This window comes from Trichosurus vulpecula, chromosome 2 (assembly GCF_011100635.1).
Source record: "Trichosurus vulpecula isolate mTriVul1 chromosome 2, mTriVul1.pri, whole genome shotgun sequence".
Classification (NCBI taxonomy): domain Eukaryota; kingdom Metazoa; phylum Chordata; class Mammalia; order Diprotodontia; family Phalangeridae; genus Trichosurus; species Trichosurus vulpecula.
Window position 1 is genome coordinate 50,926,160 of NC_050574.1, and position 21,061 is coordinate 50,947,220.

Here is a 21,061-nt window from a genome sequence, read left to right on the forward strand (position 1 = left end):
CGTTTGTAATGACTTGTTTACAATACAATACTATGTGGTTATATATTGCATCATCAAAATTTCAATGCAGGAAAAAAGCCACAAATTTACAATAAATTATTAAATTTAAGATGCATCATTTTAAAAATAGTTTATCTTTTTTTTTAAATGATGCAAATTTAAAAAAAAACATTAGAGAGTTAAAGAAAATAGATTTTCAAAGGGGTTCCGAGTAAATTTTTTTAAAAAGGGGCAGTAAACCAAATAAGTTTGGGAACCTCTGATCTATATCCTCAATCTGGGGAACAGTCCTGTTTAGATGTTCTCTGACAGGCTGGGGTTCTAGGTTTGTCTCTTGGATGACGAAGTCCCCTCCAGGCAAGAAAGTCACAGGCTGCCTAGGCATGGCCTGGATAGTTAGTGGCAGGTGAGGAGGTAGGGATGGTTGTGGAGGGAGAGATGAAGGAAGGGAGGTGGGGGTGGCAGAGCCAGACATCCCATCATTTCCCTGCAGCAGGCAGACTGATGGCCTTATCGAGGATTTGTGAGCTTGTAAGACATAGCCTAGGCTATCAGGCCATCTCTAACAGGGCGAGTTAGCCTAGACCTTATCTTGCTCTTTCATCTTTCCCTGTGATTGAGGTCAGAGTCCACCCTCCTCTCCACCCCCCATTTCCCGTGATGGAAGCAAAGGAACGTAGGAGAGGCTAGTAGGTCAGAAGGAGACCCTGGTCAGGTTGCCAAAAAACATTGACCTGAGTTCAGATGCTGACTTTGACTCTGCTCTCCTAGTGACATTAGGAAAATTTTTTTCATTTCTCTGACCTCGGTTTCCACATCTGTCAAAGGATTGTTACGAGGATCAAATGAGATATTCTGTGCAAGGCCCTTTATAACCCTGAGGTATAAATAGGAATTATTACTTAGGAGGCATCATTATGTGGCACAAAGAACTTGGGGTCTAGAACCAGGATTCCATTCCTGACCCATTGCCTTTATAAGCTTAGTCAAGTCATTTTAAACTTTTTAGGGCTCTGTCTCCTTGTCTTAAAAATAAGGAACTTGGACTAGATCTTAAACATCCTTTCTGAGTATAAATCCTCTGCCCTGGCCATCAAGAAAAGAATCCATGCCTGTCTTCCTCAGTCAATCATTCAGTAAACATTTATTAAGCACCTACTATGTGTCAGGCACTGGAGATACAAAAAGAGGCAAAAGGTAGTCCCTGTCCTCAAGGAGGTTACAATCTAGCAGGGGAGATGGCTTCCCCAGGCAAGGAGGAAGACTACAAGTCTCTTTCTGGGGCTGCCTCTGCCTCCATCCTTTGATACCCTTCCTGTTGGCCCTTGTCTTCAATGCCTACCTACCAATACCTTCAATGCCCTGGCTGGGGCAGGGGCTGGTGCAGAGATAAGGGAAGCAGGAAATAGCCATCAGAAGGATGGGGGACAGATTATAGAATGTCTCAGCTCACAAGCTAAAGCAGAGATTGTCTTGACCAACCACTTCATCTTACCATTGAGATGACTGAATCCCAAAGAGTGAACTTAGCTTTGGGAGGTTATATGGCCAAGTCAAGAACCCAGGCATCCTAACACCATTTAGTGTTGTTTCCTATTTGTCTTGTGCAGCTATTTCTTGCTAACTGGGGAAGGGGAGGAGTGCATCAGTCAAGGTGTGGGAGGTGATACCTTACTTGGTGCACACTGCCCCCTGAAATGAGAGGCAGAACACTAGAGTCATGGGTTCAAATCCCAGCTCAGCTTCTTACTACCTTGAGCTAGCTACTTAATTAACTTCTCTGGTCCTCAATTTCCCCTTCTGTAAAACGAGGGGGTTGGACTCAGTGACCTCTAACGTCCTTTCCAGCTCTAAATCCTATGAGATCCCAGGCTGAGGTGGTTGCCATGGTGATGGGGTTGTCAGGGAGCCTCTGGGATGACCAAAAAAATAGCAAAATGCTGAAAATAATAAGGAAAAAACTGCATAGCAGCCAGAAACATTTTGGGTGACTCATAGCCAAGGCTTAGGACAATCAGGTCAGCTGTAGGTCTCGAAAATGGTCCCAAAGACCAAAAGGCACTGACAGGGAAGACTTGGTCTAATGGCCCCTCTTAAAGAGGAGGCTGATGCCCAGACAATTGCTGAGGTCCTTTGTAGCCTTAAGTCATGTGAACAAATGGTTAGATGAAGTCCTCATCTGGATGGGTGTATAGGCAAATAAGGCTTTTGTTAAGGGCTTACGGTGTGCCAGAAACTATGTTAAGCACCAGGGCTGCAAATAAAGACTGGCAAAGTAGTCCTTGCCTTCAAGGAGTTTATGTTCTAATGAGGAAAGATAAGACATGGAGGGGAGCTGGGAAACATGGGCAGGGGAGAAGGAGGAGCAGCTTTGAGGGGGCAAATAGGTCCATGGGAGTGGGGTCGTGAGGAGCGAGGTGAACTTATGATTAGGTACGGTCTTGCCGGGAGGCAGTGGGATGGACAAAATGACCTCCAGCTCTGGGATCAAACAATCTATAGTAACGAATTTTACTATGATTGACTCTAGATAGGAAAGGTCTATTTGTGATTTGGGACCAGTTCTAGAAACAGAGGTGCCAGGAGGCCAGTGCCTTGTGGAAAACCTGAACAAACCTGTTCTGTTGACCTTTTCCTAGGATAAGGGTGACCATGGAAAGGGAAATGATCAAGAAAAATCTTAGCCACTCAGTGTTCTGCCTTGTAGCTTGGCAGTCTGATACGGAAATAAGAAGCTGCAGAAACAGATTTAGGCTAAATGAGAAGAAATCATTTCTGGCCATTAGAGATATTGATGAATAGAGTGGGCTGCTCCGAAAGGTAGTGAGCTCCCCATTCCTGGAGGAGACCTTCGCCTGGAAACTCAATGGTCACTTCTAAGGAATGGTGTAAGGGCAATTCCTTTTGAAATCCTCTCTACCCTACCCCCACCCTTGGCTCTCTATTTGGACAGATCAGTTCCTTTCTTGGGCCTCCAAGCTCAGCACATGCCTCCTATAAGGGTGACCCAATACAAGTATCACAGAATGCTTAAGTACAAGCCAAGGATTGGGAAAGAACCAGCTGTGTATGACAGCCAACTAATACTGACTCTCAAGAGCCAATCATTAATAATTAATATTTAATCATGAAATTAAATTACACCTTGGGAATCATCAAATTCTATAAATCAGCCTTGATTTATTGTTTTGTTGATTGTCTAGGCAGATATTTTTTTCCTGAGGATTGGTTGTTAAGTATTTACCTATACACACCTCTAAAACTCAGCTGTGGGCACAACCCTGAACCCCAAATCACAGTCAAAGAGTGAGGAGCATGTGCATGCCAGTAAGGGAAGACCTCCTGAAAAAGGGGGGTGTTGGTGACCAATGATGATGACGATGATGATATTGTCACTTCCCTATAGTGCTTAAAGACTTGCAAAGGACTCTCCTCTCACAACTCTGAAAGGTAAGTGCTATATATTATTTTCTCCATTTTACAAGTAAGGAAACTGAGGTATTGAGGAGTGAAGTGACTTTGCCCAAGGTCATACCACTAGTAATTGTTAGAGTTAGGATTTGAACCCAGGGCTCCATGACTAGTGTTCTTTCCACTATCCCATAAGGCATAGGGAAGGTCAGAGTCTTTGAGCCAACAGGTCCAGGGCAGGTGCCATGCTACACTGGGCACATGAGAGATATTCAGAGAATACCCAGAATTGGTTGTCACAGTATCTGCTATCCTCTGAGATGGGAATATGAGGGGGCTGAAAGCTGTTGATCTGTGTCAGCCTAACAGGTAGGGGAGGCTTACTCCATCTGGCTCTGTTTTTCTCCCACTGTCCTGAATGCCTCTGTGTTTTAATTCCCTCCTGCTCCCTGTTTTTCTGTTTCCATCTTGAACTTGGCATCTGTTTCCGGTTCCTTTCCTCCCACTCCTCCTCCTGTTCCCATTGTTTCTCCCATCATTCCTATATTCAAGTACTTCTGAGTGTCTCTTTACAACTGTTCTCAGACCTGTAAGTGGTTCAGGTTTTCTCTGTGGGGACCCTGGACCATTGTGGGTGGGGCTGGAGATGCAGGGCTCAAAGGGCAAGCAGCCTCCTCTGACTGACTGGATCCTGTCTATCTTCACCTGGCCCAGTGACGATCTGTCCCCTGAAACCAGGTGATAAGTTCTTCCTGTTACAATCAAACTGTGCCCCACTCTCCCACCCAACTCTCCAGCAGGACCTCCAAAAACTGGAACCAGCCCTGGCCATGGTCACATTATTCTCTGAACCCCACTGGCAGAGCCAGATGATGGTGTAATGGATAGGTCACTAACTCTCTTACCCTTGACAGAAAATTTAATCTCTCTTAGCTTCAGTTTCCTCATCTGTAAAAAACATGGGGAGGGGGAACAATAATATGCACTTTATGTACTTCATAGAACTGCTCAACTTAGTTCAATTCAATAAGCATTTATTTAGGACCTACTGTGTGCCAAGCAAGTACTGTGGTTAAATGAAGGGGGTACAAAAACAAAAAGGAAAGAGACCCTGCCCTCAAAAAGCTTACTTTCTACTTTAGGGCAAAGGGGCACAACATGTCCCATACAGTACAAAGAAAGTTAAGGAGGAAGACCTAATTTGGAGCTGGGGGGGGCGTCAAAAAGAGGGGGCATGGCATCTGCCTTCTCTCTGGAAATCCGTCTGAATTTTCTTGTCTATACCTGTAATTAACTTACCTGTGTACACGTGGCAGCCTCTTAATAGAATGTAAACTCCCTGAGGGTAGGGGCTGTTATCTACTCAGGGCCTAGTGCTGTATCTGGCATATAGTAAATGCTTATGTTGAACATAATAAGCATTTAATAGGTATCTGTTCAGTTAAATTGAGATGAGCCTCAAAGAGAGACAAAGATTCTTGGATGCTTTGTTCCCTTGATTATTTCTAATTTATCCTGTATATAGCTTGATTGTACAGAGTTGTTTGCATGATATCTCTCCCATTAGCTCCTTGAGGGCAGGTACTGTCTCAAAAGAAATTTCTGCATGATCGCATGGTTAATAAAGTGTCAGGGTCGTGTATTGAGCCCAGGACCCCTTGGCTACAAGTTCAGTGCTCAATGCCACAATTCTTCTCCAATGAGGAGGGAGTGATTTATGGTGGAGAGGTCAGGGACAACCTGTGTGAATGCAGAAATGGGAGATTGGGCATCCAATTTGAGGACCAGCTAGAAGTGCATCACAGAGTATGTGACAAGGAGTCGTATGGAATAAGGCAGGTGGGAGCAGTTTTGTGTAGGACATTGAATCCCAGCCTATGGAGTTTGCATGCTGTCCTTTAGGGGGTAGCGGGGTTTTTCTAACACAAGAGTAACATAGTCAGACCTGTGCTTTAGGAAGATTTTTTTTTGATAAATGTGTGGAGAATGGATTGGAGAGGGAAAAGACTAGAAGCAGAGAGACCAATTAGGAGGCTATTGTGGCAGTCCATGAGAGAGGTGATGGGGGCTTGAACTATGGTGGTGGTTGCACGAGGGGAGAGAAGATAGATGTGAGCTGTGTAACGAGGATGGAGTCAACAAGATGTGGAAAACAATTGCATAAGGAGATAAGAGGGCAAAGAGAAAAATGATTTTTAGGTTACAAACCTGGGTGACCAGAGGGAAATTGACAAGTCTCAGAGAGGTGGAGGTTTGGGAAAAGAAGACAAGGATTTCTGTTTCAAACAGATTGAGTGCGAGATGCCCAGGTGCCTGTGGGATTTCAGGAGGAAGCTGTTTTAGAAATTTTCAAGCACCATTGAAATGGGAAGTGCTGTTATTTACTACCCGAATGATTTTAAGAAAATCATTTTGTCTCTTTGGGTCTCAGTTTCTCCATCTATAAAATGAAGAAGGAGGCTGAGCTACATGATCATTCTGGTCAGGTGTTGTCCAATGTAAGTCTTACGATCCCAGGATCACATTTGTGCCTATTTTGTAGACTGGGAAACTGAGTGCCACAGATTTTAAGTTAGATGGTGTGTACCCAGAACATCCTTTTTCCCTGACTTTGGTCTTCCAAATCCCAACACATCCTTTAATGCCTAATGGAAATGCTATTTCCCTCAGGAAGCTGCCTTACCTGATCCCAGTCTCTCCCACTCCAGCCCATTCCTTAGCCTTGCTTATGCCCCTAAGACCTTGCAGCAATTTGCTTGCCAACTCTGATGCTCTCATCTTCTAACATGGCATATTAGAGCTGCCCATTTTTTGTATCTTATCCCTTCTATTAGATTGTGAGACCTGTGGGAACAGGGACAGTCTTATCTTAGGTGGGACTTGCAGTGAGGAAGACCAGAGTTCAAGTCCTGCTTCAGACAGTTACTAGCTATGTAAGCCTGGACAAGGTCACTTCTCTCAGACTCAGTTTCTTCATCTGTAAAGTGAGAGGTAGATAGTGGCATCTACCTAACACAGTTGTTGTGAGGACTAAATGAGAACACACACGCACACACACACACACACACACACACATATATATATATATTTATATATAAAATATATATAAAAGTTTTGTAAAGTGCTATATAAAAGTTAACTATGATTATTATCCAAACTTTGCTTTTCTCTATCACTCGGCAGTGTGCTAGGCATACAACAAAACCAGAAAAATAAGCTTGCTCTATTGCATAGTGTATTGTCACATTGCATTGGATTGCATTATGTTATATTGTGTCATGCAAGGAGGCAGTGGAAAAACCAAGGCCGCTGTTGGCAGAGGGGTATGTGGGGCTCTGCCTAGGAGACAACTAGGTGTCTTGACCCCTCCCCTTCTCACCCTCAGGCTTTGCCCCATACCTGAGTTAACCAGATTCCATTTTTCTCATAGATTTCACTCTTGTTCCTTCTGACCACCTAGATAGACAGAGAGACAACAGAGACAAGAGTCTCTCCTCCACCCCCTCCCACCCTCAGCTTATTCATCTTCCTCCTCCCTTAAACTGTCTCAGGAATAGGCTGATGTCATTTCCCCGCCCCCCCCCCCCCCACCACAACCATGTGAGGCAGGCAGTTTCAGTATAACCCCCATTTTATACATGAGGAACTTCAGGGAAGCAACTTTGACATAGTAAGTCAGGTCAGATGGAGAGTTGAATCTAGGTCCTCTGCACTGGGGGCTCCTTCTATTGAATGCATTGGGTTTTGGTTCCTTTAGCTTGTTTTTTTTAGTACTAGTTGGTAGAGTTACTTAGTGTTCATCTCAACTAACCAGCCTTTCAACAAGTATTATTAAACAGTCATTATGTGCCAGGCACTGTGCTAAATGCTAGGGATATTTAAAAAAAAAAAAACAGAAAAGGCAAAAAAAAAAAAATTCCTGACCTCAAAGAGCTCACATTCAATCTTATACCCTGGCACTCTCCCAGCACACCACACACACAGATGTACCCTTCCTGGAGATACCACAGTTAGACCTTAGTTACTAGACACTCTAGGGAAGGCCCTGACCCTCCATCTGAGCTCATGGCAATATGCAAACATTCTGCTGAGCTCAGCTACTGACCACAGGGAAGTCACGGACCTCTTTGTCCCTTAGTTTCCTCCTTCTCCATACAATGAGGATGTGGAGGATCTTTGTGGTCTCTACAAGTCATAAATCCTATGATTCTATGAATTGTAAGCCCCCCGAGGGTTCAGGCTATATCTGAAATTTTCACTATACAGTACTTACTTCAGCATTCCACACAGATGACGGGTCAGTATATTATCTTCTTTGTGATAACGATGAACTCTAAAAGCTCTTTCAGCTCACATTCTGTGTTCTAACTGGCCTCTCCTGCACACCGCAACCCCCCCTCTTCCCCCCCCTACCCCGTTCTGACACTCTCTGTTCTAAGGGCCCTCCCAGTTCTGACATTCTTTCTTTTAAGGCCCCTCCCAGCTCTGACAGTCTGTGTTATAAGGACACTCCTAATACTGACTTTCTAGGTTCTAATGGCTCTCCCATCTCTGACACTCTTTGTTCTAAGGGCCCTCTTAGCTCTAATATTCTCTATCTTAAGCCCCCCTTCACTTCTTACATTCAATATCCTTAAGTCTTTGCCATCTCTGCCATTCTTAGGCTCTAAGATCCTTCACAATCCTGACATTCTGTATTCTGAGGCTCCTCCCCATTCTAAGTTCCTGACACCTGGAAGCTAGTGGCCAGGTGCTTCCAGTGGTAATTGTCATCCTCTGGAGCCCAGTGCAGAAGCCTCCTGAGTCTCTCCTGTCCAAATGAGTGAGGGGAACTGGACAGAATGACTTCCCCTCCCTCCCTCCCCTCCTTCTTGCTACAATGTATATATTTTTTCTAATCGCTCTGACTGCTGATAGTTATCTGGCTTTGCAAGAGAGCGAAAGAGACTTTGTGTCAAACGTTGAAAAATGACTTTTCAGGCAGCCTCTCTCCCTCCTGAAAGAGGTGACGTGCTCAGAGCATACAAATCACTCAACACTCGAGCGTCTAGTGTGGGGAAGGAGAGTGTGTTTGGATTGCTTAAAAACCCTGCCGTCCCTTCCCAAGGTCATGGCTAGGCAACTTGCTGTATCAGACTAAGGAAGGCAATCAGACCCTGAAAAGTAGAGATGGATCTCGGGAAGGTCAGATAAAAGCCCTCGCTCCAGGGTGGGACACCCTCAGTTTGGAAGAGCCAAACCTTTTAGCTCATCCAGTGCAGAGCTGTGCCAAGGGCGAGGGAAGGTGTTACGTAGATGCAGGGGGCATTGAAACTCCAGGAGGTATAGAAACCTGACAGTTCAGATTCTCATTTGTGCACAAGACTTGATCTACCATGTGACCTCAGAGAAGCCACTTAATCTCTGTGGTCATGGTATCACCATTGGTGATATGAAGATAATTATAGTATGCCATATAACACTTTACTTTATTATCCACTCTTAATTGGTGAAACTCTGCCCTTCTGTGTCCTAAGCTTTCTCCCACCTCTGACATTCTGTGTCCTAAGGACCCTCCCAGTTCTGACACTCTGTGTTCTGAGGGCCCTCCCAGCTCTAACATTTTGTCACCTAAGGGCCCTCCCAGCTCTGACATTCTTTGTTCTAAAATTCCTCCCAGCTCTGACATTCTTTGTTCTAAAATTCCTCCCAGCTCTGACATTTGGTGTTCTAAGGACCCTCCCATTTCTGACGGTCTATATTCTAAGGTTATTCCTAGTTCTAGCATTCTATGTTCTTTAGTACCTTCCAGTTTTTCCATTGTTAACCAGAATATTTGATTAGCCAAACTCCCTTTTCCCCAACCAAGCTGGTTAATACTTTGCTTTCTTATGAGAGTGGGATATCTTGTGTCAAGCAGGGCATTCAAGTCTCCAAGGAGACTAGAGCATAGGAGCAGAGTGTCTAGAGGCTCATGCCCCTATTTAATTCTCCCTCCAGACTTCAGAAGGTCTAGATCTACCTTGCCCTACCCAGTAAGATCCAAATAATTGGTCTCATTGCTCTCTCCCTCTGTCACTCCCTTCTCCCCTCCCTTCCTCTGCCCCAGAGCTATTGTAGCAAATCAAGATGCAATATGGAGCACTGATTACACCACATATAATTATAAAAGTACTGACAGAGTGGAAAAGGTACTAGGATGCCTGGGTTCCTGAATTGCTCTGAGTTTAGTCTGGTCACTTCTTGTTTCTGTATAGAAAAGCAGATATTTCTGAACTGGAGATTTTCCAGGATGCCTGAAGTTCACATCTAAGGATGGTTTTTTTCTGCCAGCCTTGGCCATCAATCAGTCAGTCAGCCAACAAGCATTTATTAAGCATTTACTATATCTTAGGCACTATGCCAAGTGCTGAAAATAAAAATATAAATGGCCCTCCTAGAGCTTATATTCTAACAGGAGAAGACAACATGTAAAGCGAAGCTGGAAAGTGTGGTGGGGGAGAAGATGACAAAGATACCCAGAGTGGGTGCATGGTGGAAGAATTCCAGAGTACAACCTGGAGAGAAATGGAACATAGATGACCTGAGTCCTCTCTTTAAATGGAGATTCTTTCTAAGTTATCTTGTTTTTGTGAAGAGCCACCTCATCAAAGAGAAGATCTGAAGGGGTGCAGGGGATTTCCATTGTGTGCATTCAAAGATTGGAGTGAGGCTTCAGGATGAAAAGCTGGGGCATGGTCCACAACGTGAACCTGGTCTCCAGTTCTGGCTTGGATAAGCTAGGATGGCATGGAAGCAACCTTAATTCTCAGGGCAAATGAAGTCCTCTTTACATCCATCTATACCTGGTGCCCAGTATGGCAGGGCCCATAGCCCCACCAAAGAAAAATGCATGCAAAAGCTGAGTGTTCCTGGGTATGCTGTCAACCCAGAACTGGCTTTTCTTACTCCTTTTAGAATAGGAAGGAACGGTGCTAAGGCAAGACAACTTGCCTTCTCTGGGACTCAGTTTTCTCCCTTGTAAATTGAGTAGCTTAGACTAGATAGAATTCCTTAGGTCCCTCCCAGCTCTGACATTCTGTGTTCTAAGACTCCTCCCAGCTCCCACATTCTGTGTTCTAAGGTCCCTCCCAGCTCTGACGTTCTGTGTTCTATGGTCCCTCCCAGCTCTGACATTCTGTGTTCTAAGGTCTCTTCCAGCTCTGACATTTTGTATTCTAAGGTCCCTCCCAGCTCTGACATTCTGTGTTCTAAGGGCCCTCCCAGCTCTGACATTCTGTTCTAAGGTTCCTTCTAGCTCTGACATTCTATGTTTTAAGGCCCCTCCCTCCCAGCTCTACATTCCATATTCTGACATTTTATGTTTTAAATTCCTATGAGTCCAAAGGATTCTCTGTTTCCTCAAAGGGAAAACATCTTATCTTGGCATCATTATTGTTGTTGTAATAGAGGACGGAGGGGGGAGGAGGAAAGCGATTCCCTCTACCCTGCGTCTCCTGTTTGCTTGCCTCCCTCCTCTCCCTGCCTCCTATATTATCTCTCACCTCTGGCAATTGTGGCCCTGCTGCCGTCTTTATTTAATCGCCTCCATTGTCTGCTCTTGCAGACTTGTAATCTCCGCTTTGAACACATGTTAACAAATGGACAAAGTTTTATCGGGAGCCTGGCTTCCCCCACCCCTCTTTGCTTCCAGATAAGGCCCTCACTCTTTTTCAGCTCTACCACACTAGAATAAATTCTTTTGCAGTTATTCACAAACAATATAATAACCCAAATCACTGTGCCAATGAGGCTCAGGGACCCAGAGCCCAAGGGACCTTCCAAGAGACAGAGGACAAGCCCTCATCTGTGTGAAGGGTCTGCTTGATCCAACCTCAGCATTTTCCAGAGTGTATCTATCAAACACCACATCTCCTTAGGCCACATGCTTCATTCAAACCCTCTGGAATTGTCAGGGGTAATCATTTGCTCTTTCCTCAGTCAGCCAGTGGGGAGGAAGGGTTAGGGATTCCAGGGGCATGATTGCTCAGAAGGGTCTATTCTGTGTAAACAAGGGTTCAAGATGATATAATATGGTATTGTGGAAGGAATGATGATTTTGCATTCAGGAGGCCTGGGTTTAAATCCTTGTTCTAACATTTATTAGCTATGTGACCTCCCACAACTCTCCCTGACTCAATTTCCATTCCAGTAAAAGGAAGGGTTTGAGTCTAGACATAGGAACAGTATGGTGCAGTGGGAACTATGGCTTTGAAGTCAAAGGGCCTGGATTCAAGTCTCACTTCTATTTACTGTACCATACTTATTGTGACCTTGGCCAAGTCATGCCCCTCTTGGAACTTCAGTTCCTCATCTGTATAATATGAGAGTTTAATTAATTAATTTCTAAGGTCCCTTCCAGCTCTAATCCATTATCTCTCTCATAGAGGCACCTGGAAATAGAGTCAGCTAGGTGGCCCAGTAGATAAAGTGCTGAGTCAGGAAGACCTGAGTTCAAATCTCGCCTCATACACTTACTAGCTGTGTGACCCTGAGCAAGTCATTGTTTGCCTCAGTTTCTTTATTTGTAAAAAAGAGGTTAATAATATCACCGACCTCATAGTGTCACTGTGAGAATCAAATGACGTAATAATTGTAAAGCACTCAGCATGGAAACCTGGTACATAGTAAGCACTATCTAAGAGGTGTTGTTTTTGTTGTTCCAGGGCTAACATTTGGTGGGTCTGCATAGATCAACTCTGGGCAAGTCACTTAATTTCTCTCTATCTCAATGTGCCCATTTCTAAGATGGGAATAATGACAGTTGTCTTATTTATTGTGATGAAAGCCTCATGCCTAGAATGTCCTCTTCCTTCACTTCCATTTCCTTTGGGAATCCTTAATTCTCTTTGAGCACTGGCTCTTGCACCATACTTACCCTGGTCATTAGTGGATTCTCCTTTGTGACAAAATTACTTCTAACTTACTTTGTATATATTCCATTATCTGTGTACAAGCTGCCTCCCCAGCCCCTAACTACAATGTAAGCTCTTTGAAGGCAAGGAAGGACTGTTTAATTTTGTCTTGCACCCCTAGTATCTGGGAAAGCTCCTAGCACCTGATGTCTAATAAATGCCTGTTTATGCTCTTTAAAAAATTATAGAAAGTTGAGTTGTTATTAATGGAGATCATTGGCAAGTCAGAGTCTAGAAGATGATGACTCCTTTCCTTGGTGGAAATATTCCATGTAAGCAATATCCTCTATGTGGCAGGGGACTGGAAACCTATTGGTTTTGCTATTGACTGAGGTGAAGTGCCCTTAAAGATCATTTCTGTCTAATCCCTTATTTACAAAAGAGAAAGCTGAAGGCCAGAGAAGGAAAATGACTTGTCCCAGGTTACAAAGTGACCTGATATTTTTGGCATTCTTTCTTCATAGGCAGGAATGCTGTTCCTGGCTCTGATTCTTCCCAGGGCCACAAAAGGGAAGTAGAACTCACTTGTACTCACTTGTCCCCACAAAGACCAGAGTCACAGGAATCACTAGCCAAACCAAGATCAATGACTTACCTAAAGCAAGTGGCTACCTCCTCTGTGTGTGTGTGTGTGTGTGTGTGTGTGTGTGTGTGTATGTCTGTGTGTGAGTGATTTCAATTTTTGATAAGTGCTCCAACAATTCTTCTTTAATAGACTCCTGTTGAATTGGGAGGAGCTCAGGACTATGAATCAGGAGACCTGGGTTCAAAGCCACTAACTTTCTGTGTCACCCCAGGCAAATCACTTGCTCTTCTCTAAGCCTCAATTCCTTCCTTTAGAGAATGACCAGATTGAACTATGGGATCTCTAAGGTCCCTTCAACTCTGTGATTTTACTTGTAAAGGAAATCATCCATTGAAAGTAATGTGGGAATAGTAGAAGGAACACTAAATTTGAAGTCAAAAGACCTGAGTTCAAATTATGGCCTTGCTCCTTCCTACTTGTGTACCCTCCAGCAAATTGTTTTCATGGCCATCAATTTCTTCATCTGAAAAATTATAGGGTTGGATTAGATGATCTTTTAGATCCTTTCTAGCTCTCAATTGTATGATCCTATAAACTTTGCCCAAGAAATCCACAAGTGTCTGGCTGTCACTCTGCCAGAAAGGGTCATTTATTTTTGTCCACTAATCTTGATTAAACAAATTTCAAATAAGATATATATTAATTCCACCACCTCTCCACCCATCCACTTTGGCCTCTTTGAGAGTACCTAATGGGGTCCAAGACTAAAACCAAGCAGTTGGAAAATTTCATTTGGGAACTTCCCTGGCTTCTACCTCCACTATTCCTGCTATCCGACAGTGTCACTTTAAACTCTATTTACATTCTGCAAAGTACATAAGATTTTTATCATGTACTTTCCTAATGTCAATTTCCCCATAATGAGAATAAGGTTGTAAACACCCATATTTTTATAAGCTTGTTATAGTCCTCCACATATTCAAAATATGTGAGAGATGTGATCACTCCTTGCAGGAGGTTCATCACATCGGTGAGGAAATGGAGCCCCAGCAGGTGCTGGGAATCTAACCCCTGGGGCTTCTGTTTCTGGGCTCCAAAGCTCTTCCAGCCATATCACTAAGAAGAACCAAGATATAGGGAGACAATCCAGAAAGCAAACTTATTAATTGAGAACTGGGAGGCAGTCCAGAGGAAAGAAATACACATGACCAAAACTCCAAGCATAGAAGTAGTGAACTGTTTGTTTTATTTCCAGTTCTCCTGCTAATGTGCTAACTGACCTTGGACAAAGCTCTAGGGCCCAAACTTCCTTACCTACATAAGACCACAATATCTAGCACAAAGAAGATGCTAATAAATGCATGTTAATGATTGATTATTTGTGGGGGGGTGGAGTATAGGAATATACGGTCGCTGAAGTTCCTTGTAATTTTAGGATTCTGTAATTTTCTATAAAATGAGGGGATGAGACAAAGGTCCCTTGCAGTTCTGATACTCTGTGATTACAAGTACTTTATCCTTGGTTCCATGATCTGTCAAATGGGAAAGTGATGTCCACACTACTTTTCTTTCAGGGTCCTCAAGAGGATGGAATTAAATAATGCATGGAAAAGAGCTATCTGATTTATTAGGATCATGAGATCTATATCTGAGAAGGGACCTCAGAGGCCATTTAATCTAGCCCCTTCATTTTACAGATGAGGGAACTGAGACCTAGGGGGTTTAAATGATTTGCCCAAGGTCACACAGATAGTGTCAGAGCGGAGATTAGAACTCGGGTCGTGGGACTCCAGAGTGCGTATTCCTTGCATTGTGCCATGCTGTGTCACCCTCTTATTACATGATTAAAAGAAGACTCAGTGATTCCATCAGCATAAGGGAACCCTCTCCATCAAGGGGGATCACAGATTGCAAATTGCAACCCATCTGTGACTCACTAGGCAAATCCTAGCAAGTTATTTGAGGCTAAGAAGCATCTAGGTGGCACAGTCGACAGGGTTCTGGACCTGCAGGCAGAAAAACCTGAATTCAAATCTAGCCTCTGATTCTTATTAGCTATGTGACCCTGAACAAGTCACTTAACCTCTGCCTCGGTTTCCTCATTTGTAAAATGGGGGTAATAACAGCAATTACCTCCCAGGGTGGTTGTGAGAACAAGAGATAATATTTGGAAAGTGCTTAACACAGTGCCTCCTGCATGGTAAGGGCTATATAGCTGTTAGCTATTATTAAGAGGTTAAGTGACCCACACAAAGTCACACAACTGGTAATAATAGAGACACGATCCGAACCTGACTCTTCCTTATTCCAAGGCCAACAAACTAGTCTGCACCATGCTGCAGCTTATTTTATGTAAATCACTGTTATTATCATTGTTATAAAGAAACTACTCAATAGAAAAATTAGTCTAAGAGGGAAAAAGGTTGCCCTGGCCCCAAAGGGTTCACTTTGTCAGGGACGTGGGAGATGAAATTGAAGAAAGGTAAATTGGGGCTAGATCGTGGAAGGCTTTGGATACCAAGATAAGGGCATAATTTTAAAAATGCATTCTTTCATTCCCATACCATCAGGATCACAGGCTCAATCCCTAATCCTAGCCCTGCAAGCTTGTACTCCATTAGAACATGAGGGCCCCAAATCCTATAGGATCATGATGCTTCACAACTCTGCCTCCCCTTGGGTCAGCTCAGGGCTGCTGCTCTCCTCAGAATGATTCCAAGCTGATGTGTCCCCAGAGCCTGAGAGGAGGGCTCCCTGCTTCCTCAGCCTGCCCCCTGAATGCCATTTCCTCAGCAGTCTGGCCAGCTGCTCACTATCACACTATTACCTACAAACACAGACTTGAGCCCCTCATCCTCTATGGAAAACTGGCCTCCAGGACCAGGTCTCCAGAGACATCAGGCATTTCCAGCTCCCAGAGAACAAGCAGAATTGAGCCTGTGAACAACAGAAATAAAATGAAACCTGCTTCCTCTCCCCATCCTCCCCCTCCCAACACTTCTACTTTCTGTCTCCCCAACCCTTCCATTCAATAATGTATCTTCAATCTGTTCCTTGCCCTTCGGCAGAAAGGAGTTAGATGGAAAAACGAACTAGGCCCAAATAGCTGTCCGGTGACAAGCAGGCACTCTATAACGGAGAGACGGTAATAGGCTGATGTTTATCTTTAGGGACGTGTACATTTAATAAAGTATTAATATGAAGGCCAGATTGCCTCTCCTGTCGAGCAAGCAAAGAGATTAGTGGGGAGGGAGAGGGGAGAGAGAGAGAGAGGCTCAAAATCAGCAAGTCTGGGCCTTGGGTTTGCTTTCCAGAGAAAACAAGTTCTAGCAAACTTGGCAGTAAAGTGAATTTTTGTAAAGGGAATGGGGTTATCTCACTGACTTTCATTAGAGAATCAAAGCTAGGTTCCTATAGACAAGGCCCCCTACCAGTAAACTGGGTTGAAAGCTTTCAGTAATGAAGATGTTAAAAACAGATACTCTATCCCCTCCCTCCCCCCGCCCCTGCCCCCAACTTTAGATGCTAGTCAGGCTTTAGGAGAGTATTTCGAAGTTTGGATTCATGGGTCTCTCTCAGCACAAGAAGAAAGAATTCCAAAGATCAAGGGGAAAGGTATATATTAGATTGGACTTCCTAGGACTGAGGAAGATAACATTCCCATTTTAAAACTCTTCTAGGCTCTCTTCCAGCTCTAATAGTTTGTGATTAAGATATTTTGCTGTCAAAGGGTGGGGAACCTGCGGCCTCAAGGCTATATGTGGACCTCTATGTCTTTGACTGAATACAAACTTCTGTTCTGTGAAGTTTAGATTCAGTCAAAGGGATGCACTTAAGGATCTAGAAGGCCATATACAGCCTTGAGGCTGCAGGTTCCTCACCCCTGCATGTGTCCTCTCCCTGAATCACACCTCTATCTTTCCCTACTTTCTCCGGTCCTCCCCCACCTACAAAATGTGCCTCATTTAGCCCACTGTCACATGAGGTAATGTTTGGAAAGAGGGTTGGGAATTCAAAGGTAATTCTAATTTATTCCCACCTTTCTTTATTCTGGCTATTTGGAATCTCTCTCGTGGGTCTTCAGAATTACACATAGCCTACTGAGTCCTGCTATCTTCCCCACTCAGATATTCCTTAAATCAGAGAGTTCTGGTTTCATAAAACAAGCTGGCTCTGTAGTTTGTCAATCTATAAATTATGAATGCAGGAAAGGGAGTTGACTTAATGAAATAAAATTGTGTAGTAAAGCCTCATTAAAGAAGACCCCAGCCATTTGAAGTCCTTAAGACAAAGGACATGGTAAGTAACAACTGGATTCCCTGAAAATCTGCAAGGAGAAAATGATGTCTAATACCAGGAGATTAGGATTTTTTTGAGGGTGGGGAAGAGGGGAGAAAACAGAGGAACAATAAACCTTTATGAAATTAAAGATTCCTCATTGTACCTAGACCCAGTTTCTGGGTCTAGCAATTAATTCTCACATGCAAAAGGACTTTGGTGTTTATGAGACATTATTATTTAATGGAAGCCTATTGTGAATTGTAATTTTTTCATTAACTTGCCTCGTTTTACTTATTAGTCCCCGTTTATATCTTAGTTTATGCTGTGTGCGTCGAGCAATAATTGTGTTTCTTTAAAAATTATTCTATAACATTCCATAATCTATAATTCAATTTTTGCATTAAGCCAAACTGCCCTCTTCATACTCCCCTCCCTTTATCATGAATAAGTTGGTTTTTTACTGTACAATGAGAGACAGGTCAGTGGAGCAGCAAGAAAATAGGACCAGGAGTTAGGGGACTTAGACTTGGGTTTCAGTACAGACTTAGCTATTAACTCAGAGACATTGACATTGACATTGACATTGACATTGGTCAAGTTCCTTGACCTCTCTGAGTCTATATACTTATCTGTAAAATGAGGGGTTTAGTGAGGATGATCACTAAGGACCCTCCCAGATCTAACATTATAAGTGCTAGTATTCTTTCCAGCTCTATTATTCTATGTCCTAAGGACCCCACCCTCAACTCTGACATTCTATGTTCTAAGCTCCACCTCCCCCAGTTCTGACATCCTGTGTTCTAAGGGTCCTCCCTGCTCTGACATTCCTTGTTCTAAATCCTCTCCCAGCTCTGACATTGTATATCCTAAAGTTCCATTACACAACTGACATTTTATATTCCCAAGTCCATTCTAGCTCTGAAATTCTTCATTCTAAGGTCCTTTCAGTGCTAATGGTGTGTGATAGAGATGTTTTGTTCTAACATCCATTCTCTAAAACACATCACTGTCCCTCTCCTACGTTCTCAGGTCCTCCTGCCCCCAACCAGTGTTCCCCCCTTCACCCACTTCAGCCCCATTTAGTTATTGGGAAATGCTTGGAAAGTGAGTTGGTAATTCTGAGCTCATTCTGAATCTCTTGAAGTCTAGCTGTGGGTGAAGATGTAGTAGGTAAATAGAAAGTATAGAAATGTATGACTACAACCACATGAGGTCAGCACAATTAGACTATCAGCTCCCTGAAGGCAGGAGCTATTTTCTCTGCCTTTCTTTGTATCCACAGCACTGAATACAGCACTCGACATATAGCAGACACTTCATAAGTGTTTATTGTCTGTAGGCTGTCTTTAACAAGAGACAGTGCCCAAGACCCCAGTGTAGCCCTGGGTTTGGGGAACAGAAAATTGCCTTGTTTGAAACTGAAATACCTCTCAAAGCCAGCCTGAGAAAAGCTTTAAATGCCAGGCCTGCATTGAGATTTTATCCTGGAAGGACTGGGGAGCTACTGACTGTTTGTGAGGAGGGAGTGACTTGCTTACATAAGGAAGATTCTTTTGATAGCTAGGCGGAGGACAGAGGGGAGAGGGGAGAAACTTGGCATCAAAGAGACAGATTGGGTAGCAGCTGCAATAGTCTGGCAGAAGATAATGACAGTTAAGGAGGACAAAGACACCTTGGCCAGGTGGGTGGCTTGCTTTCTCAGAGGCTGCCTCACAGGGAGCCCCTGCCACCTGCAACACCAGCAGCCCCATGCCTCTGAGAGCTATGGACAGTTATACCTTCATCTTTATTGTTCACATGAACACAGAGAGTTGCAGGATTTGGGGAGGGAGAGGAGGGGAGGGGTTCATCCTGAAAGGGGAGTAGCCCTTCGGCTGGATTGGGAAGGAGAATAGGTCAGGGTTCTTAAGATGCTTTTCCATCCCTCCTCTCATAGTCTTAGCTTTTCTTTGGAAGCTGAAATGACCTGGTGATATAAAAATTATTTTTGTCATCTAGCCATTTTCAGTTATGTCTGATTCTTCATGACTCCATTTGGGATTTTCTTGGCAAAGATACTGGAGTGGTTTGCCATTTCCTTCTCCAACTCATTTTACAGATGAGGAAACTGAGGCAAACAGGATGAAGTGACTTGTTCAGGGTCACATAGCTAGGAAGTGTCTGAGGTCAGGTTTGAACTCAGGTCTTCCTCACTAATAGAGGCCAGGCACTCTATCCACTGCACCACCTAGCTGCCCCTACAAAACTTACAATCTCTGTAAAAACCATGGAGTCCCAGAATTGGAAGAGGCCTCATAGGTCCTCATGCCCATATAGATGGCAGAGAGGACAGAGTACTGGGCCTGGAGACAGGAAAGCCTGAGTTCAAATCTATCCTCAAATACTTACTAGCTGTGTGACCCTGGGAGAGTCATTTAACTTCTGTTTGCCTCAGTTTCCTTTACTGTAAAATGAGGATAATAATAGTATCAACCTCAGGTTGTCATGAAGGTCAAATGAAATAGTATTTGTAAAAGAACTAAGTGCAGTGCCCAGTATAAAAAATGGTGCATGGTTGTGCAACATAGGGAGATTAAATCTGAGAGACAGAGAGAGAGACATAATGAGAGAGAGAAAGAGAGAGAGAGAGAGAGAGAGAGAGAGAGACACGCAGAGACACAGAGAGAGAGAGAGAGAGAGAGGAGAAAGAGAGAGGAGGGAGAGAAAATGAGAGAGTGAGAGAGAGAGACAGAGACAGACAGACAGACAGAAAGACCGAGAGGAGAGACAGAGAGAGGGGGGAGAGAGAGAGACAGAGAGGAGAGAGACACACAGATAGACAGACAGAAAGACAAAGAGAGAGGAGAGAGAGACACACAGAGAGAAACAGAGGGAGGAGGGAGAGAAAATGTGAGAGAGAGAGAGAGAGAGAGAGCACAACAGAGATAGAGGCAAAGAGACAGAGACAGAGACAGAAAGAGATGAAAAAGAGGAGGGAAGGGGACAGGAAGGGAGAAAAATAAAAAGAGAAGGAAAAATAATCTTTGTAACAGGCAAGTTCCACTTATCCACTCTGTCCCATGTGTTCCTAACATAGAGCCTTTTCTAAATGTCAGCTCAGAGTGTGTCTTTCCCTAGCCCAGAACCAGCTTTTCCTGGGTGTAACAGGAGAACCAAAATAACCACCAGGCACCTGGAAAGCATTGTGCAGATCATAGATTATAGAATGTCAGAGCCAAGAAGGGGCTTAGAACACAGAATTTCAGAGCTGAGAGGGTCCTTAGAACCCAAAATGTCAGAGATGGGGGCAGGGGGAGTTGGGAATACAAAATACCTTTTCTAGAAGGAGCCATGAGGCACACAATGCATTAGTTAATAAGGACCTTCAAAATCATCTTGTCTGTTTTTCCTATTTTATAGCATTTGAAATGCACTCAGCAGGTGGAAGTGGCTTGTCTGTGGCTAGTTAGTGGCAAAGCCCTGCACTAGAACCCAGGTCTCTTGGTTTCTGGCTCGGTATATTTGCAGCTCTCCCAAGGTCTGTATTTGTAAAGGTTCTATTACTGCCTGGGGTTACCGGTCCTTATTATTAATAGTATAACCACATGATTATCAATAATGAAACACAAATTAATAATAAATAAACAAACTAATGATAAATAATACATACATCATGAATAATACATTAATACTATGAGTCCTTTGAGCATGTATCACCTCTGACAGTGAAGAATTTGATTAGCTGGCTAAAGATCAGAGAGGGGGAATATTTCAGGAAGGGTTGGGGGGTCAGGGGCAGGAAAGTTGGTTAAATGAAAGGGGCCAGATCCTATCCCAGCAGAGGCATCAGATGTTAAGCCAGCATGGGCTTGATGTGTGAGCAGCCAAAGGATGGCGGGGTTAAGAATACAGGTTGGGAGGAAACAGGGTG

General features: G+C 43.7%; 1 protein-coding gene across 1 annotated transcript in view; it reads left to right on the top strand.

The window, feature by feature from the left end:
* The window catches only part of IGSF21 (immunoglobin superfamily member 21), a 339,687-nt gene that overhangs the window by 75,740 nt on the left and 242,886 nt on the right, over positions 1 to 21,061 (top strand). The gene's annotated exons all lie outside the window — the stretch shown is intronic.